The following is a 4,965-nucleotide window of genomic DNA, read 5'->3' on the forward strand; positions in this document are numbered from 1 at the left end:
AAAAAAAAGAAAGAAGTCTACTAGTCCTAGGTGTAGCTAAGCTATCAATTTTTAAAATGTGATATGCATGAAAAATAACATAATTTTGCGGCCTCGTTCCCCCTCTCCAAAACCAAAGCTAACCCCCAACACATTAAAAAATATACACTAAGTTATTAGATCAAATGGCTCCCATGATATGTACCTCCAATTATAACCCAAGAAGACCTGATGGTTTTAACATATCACAATGGATTTAAAGGGAGAGTTTCATCAAAACAATTATACCCACATTTAGTTGTCTGTCAATAATCACATTTCATAACGTGGGATAAAAGAAAAAATATTGTATGCCTTTTTTTCAATTAGGAATGTCACGATTTAAAAACTTATAGGCTTAAATTTCAATCTACTTAAACTCATGAAAAAAGAAAGAATTTCACCAGCCCAAGGAGGACAAATCTATCAATGTTTAAAATATTATATGCATAAAAATAACGCTATTTGACTATTAGGTCCGTTTGATATTCAATCAGGATATTAATGGGGGCATTGTTCCACCCTCTGCAAAACCAAAGCTCAAGCCATAAATTAAAACACATACACTAAGTTATTAGATCAAATGGGTTCCACGATATGTACCTCCAATTATAACCAAAGAAGACCTAATGGCTTTTACATATCAGAATGGATTTAATGGGGGTGTTTCATCAGAACATTTATACCTTCATTTAGCTGTCTGTCAATAATCGAATTTCATAAGGCGGGGTAAGAGAAAAAAATTGTATGCCTTTTTTCAATTATGAACCTATGAGATATTTTTGCAAGCTAGTTAGGAACCCTTTTTTAGCCAAAATACCCATGTAGTTGAACAGCTGCTGCAATATATGTGAATTTGCGTCAGGTAATTACAGGAGTTTACTTTCTGTGTGAAACCCAGATGACAGATAGTTAAAAGGTAACTATGCATAAACTCTCGAATAAAAAAGAATAATAAATATTCACTCACCAGTTTCCTTTTAGAATTCTCCATTTGAAGACAATTTAACAAATATGAGTATCTATTTAAGTTGTTTTTTCAACTGATCTAGAAAAACTAATTACATCTTAATTTATACAGAAAAAACATGATTATATGGCCTCCGGGTGAATCCAGTATTTTTTTACAAAAAGACTATTAAACTTTTGAATACAATATATGAAGGTCCTTAGTTTTGGCTATTGAACCTAGAAAAACATGTCTGACAAGTCTTATACCCTCTGTAGTAATAGACGACTGCCCGTGGTAAGCCGTGTACCACTAAAACTGCACACATATTCATACCTCAGGCTTGTAGTCGCTGAAGCTTCTACATAGATCCTACTTAATATATATATATATATATATATATATATATATATATATATATATATATATATATATATATATATATATATATATATATATATATATAGTGATGATGATGATGATGATGATGATGATGATGTATATATATATATATATATATATATATATATATATATATATATATATATATATATATATATATATATATATATATATATATATATATATATATATATATATATATATATATATATATATATATATATATATATATATATATATATATATATATATATATATATATATATATATATATATATATATATATATATATATATATATATATATATATATATATATATATATATATATATATATATATATATATATATATATATATATTTATGTATGCTTTCAAAATTTGAAAAGAAATCAGCTGAACTCTTTTCTCATTGAAAAATGTTTTAAATATTTTTTAATGTTTTAGTTTTTAGTAGGGATTTTTTATTTAGTGATTAGTAAAATTTGTACCTTGTACCCTGAAATTGTCTTAGTTACAAATCTCATTTGAATTTCTTTGTTCTTGGGAAACATTCTAACAGTGATGTCTCATTCAGTACCATGATTTCTTTTCTATTACTCTGGTTAGGACTATCATCACCTTTAATGATGATTGGATTTTATTTTGCATATAGAAAACGTCCATATGAACATCCCCAGTAGTCAAGGTATTAGCATGAATAGTCGTAACGCACTCCGTCGTCGCTCTGTACACCATTGGCTTTGGGGGAAAAGAAGTCTGAATCGAGGGGTGTGCAATGATTTCTCTTATTAGAAGAAGCTATTGGACAACGACATATAGTCAGAAAGTAGTGGGCGACAACTCTTGTTATTAGAATTGCGTACAGGGTTACGGTATATAATCAGGAAGGAATGTGTGACGACTCTTTTTATAGGGAAAACGATCCCTAGCCTTCCATGAACTGACCCCCCCCCCCGTCCAAAAAAATTAATAATAATGATATTATATTCCAAAACTTATGGGAGCTGAGCTGACCCTAATTGGAGCTAACCAGCTAGAAATAACTGGTTTTATACCAACGCTATTATACTTTGGTAATGATCCCAGTAAAGACGTCACTTGTCAATTATTTGAGGAAGCGGAAAGACTTTGTTGACTAACCAGAGATGACTGCCAACTATCTTGCCTAACAAGATTGAAATTTAAATGCAGGATAACCAAGGGTTATCCTATCGTATTATCCAAAAATTTATTTTGTGAGGAAGAATTAGTGACAATGATAAAAGGATTATAAATAATAAGGCCCTAGGTACTGATAGGGTGGTAAGTTCTTTATTTTTTTATTACGGTGGTTGTGACTTTAGAAATAAGTTACCGAATATTATAAATAGGTCTTTTGAAGAAAAGGAAGTACCTAGTGATTCTAGGAAAACCAATTAAAGCCCTCTATAATAAAGGTGATAAGAGTGAGTTTTTTTGTATAAAGGTTTTTGTCTGGTTTATGTAGGACGCAAATTATTTAGTATTATGATACTTTTTATACCTAAAGGTCCTATAAATAAAGTTTTAATAGAACAACACTGTGGTTTTAGGAAGTGTAGAGAATCTGTCAACCAAATTTTTACTCTTAGGTTTATTTTGAAAAGTATTCGAGTAATCCTACGCAAATAGTCCTCAGTTTTGCAAATTATGTGCAAGCGTTTATTCAGCTGATAGAAGAGCTTTATGAAAGATCCTATCATTATATGGTATACCTTGTATGGTATCCTTTGGATGGACTTTTCCCTAAGTAGCACAGCAATGGCAATGGGAAAACATGGAATCAAATTGGGAAGTAAAATCTGCCTAGACTGTAAGTATGCTAGTTATTTAAGCATCATAGATGAAAGTGTTAGCAAATAGAAGGAGCTATTAGAGGTTTGCAAGATTAGGTTTGAAAATTAATAGTAAGAAGATTAAGTCACCAAGACTAGGAATAAGTGAACATGAAAACGTGATATTGGATAACAAGTAGGTCCATCAAGTGGACAGTTTCACGTGCTTAGGAAGTATTATTAGAGCTGTGGGTCTAGTGAAGATGTTAAAAGTAGAATAGCCGAGGCCCAGAGCTTTTTTTACAGTTGAAAAAAGTTGAAAAGAACAGGAATAGAAGTCGGCCAACCAGGATGACAAAATTGGAAGCTATAGCGATGAAAGTGGTAGAGTATGAATCTGTAGCATGGATGATCCAAAAAACAGAGGAGAATTTTCTAGATGTTTTCCAGAGAAATTTTCTGCGGATTGTTTGATACCCAACTAACCGATCATATCTCAAACAGCAAGCTGTACGAAATATGTGGTTCAATCCCAGCCCTCAGGGCAAAAACAAGAAAAAAATTAGATGACTGGGACACTTGCAGATGAAGGATGAAAGATTGTGCTTTTGGGTTAACCGTCTAGGACAAACAAAAAGCAGGCATTTCCCAAATGGGTGGGAGAATGTCGTATCAAAAGATTTAAGGGAAAAGGCCACTTGTTGGGAAGGTGTGAAAAGGTAGGCTTTGAACAGTTTGGGATGGAGGAGTGAGCTCACCTGTGTTGGCTTCAGGAGGCTTGTGGCTGCAGTGAGTTGTTAGTAGTAGTAGTATAACCAAGGATGAGTGATGTCATACGTATCCAAAAAACTGTTTCTTAAAAAAAAAAGAAAATATATATAGAGAAAAAAATGGACAGCAATTTTGAAATTTGCACCCTACAGAGATTTATAAATAAGATGTGTTTACAGTTGAGGACACATGATTGATGTTGTTGCGTTTCAGCAGTTTAGTTTTTGGGCATTTTTTGTTGCAATGTTTTCTGGCAGCAAAAAAATGAATATTTGACATTATTTCTTATAGATCAAATCCAAAAAAGTTAGTGACAATCCGACAAGTGAGATGAATTATGTTCGAAAGAACAATTTAAAGTTGAATTTTTAATAATTGGTTTCAGACGGGGTATTTAAGTTGGACTGCTCCTTAGTAACAATGTTGCTTATATTCTAACCCCATTTTCTTTCTTCTTCATTATGTATTTTCATTACTTCAGATAATTTGTCAATGCCCTTTACTTTACTTGCCCTTATTGGTCTAATTTAACATACTTATATACAAAACAAACAGAAAGACAAAAAATGTGATGAACTTAAGCTGATTGTTCCTAATATAGATGTTCTTTGTTTGATGTGAACTTAAAAACAGAAAAAAAAACTATGGATTTTTCTTAATTGGAATAGTAAGAGACGACCTGGCTACAACCTACGATTAAGACGTCATTGATAAATCTTTAGTAGGAAATATGCAATTTTCCGTAAAAAACAAATTTTTATTTTAAAATTAATTTGTTTTAATTAAAAAAAATTTTTATCTCCATTAATTTCCTTTAAAATGAGCCATTGAACAACTCTCTACGATGTTCCAGTAATAAGCTATCTTTGGAAAAAAAAAAGATGCCGTTTAGGTAGAATACTGTAGTAGCTGCCACTTTTATTGATTTTCAAGCCAATATATTTCTCTTTCTGTTCAACCCAAGGGACATAAAGTCTCCTATGTAGGGGTTTTGGACAAAGTGGTTCTAATAGTGTACTTTTTGTTTTGAT

This window comes from Artemia sp. Qi Xiang Cuo, chromosome 10 (assembly GCF_049724085.1).
Source record: "Artemia sp. Qi Xiang Cuo chromosome 10, ASM4972408v1, whole genome shotgun sequence".
In the NCBI taxonomy this organism is placed as follows: domain Eukaryota; kingdom Metazoa; phylum Arthropoda; class Branchiopoda; order Anostraca; family Artemiidae; genus Artemia; species Artemia sp. Qi Xiang Cuo.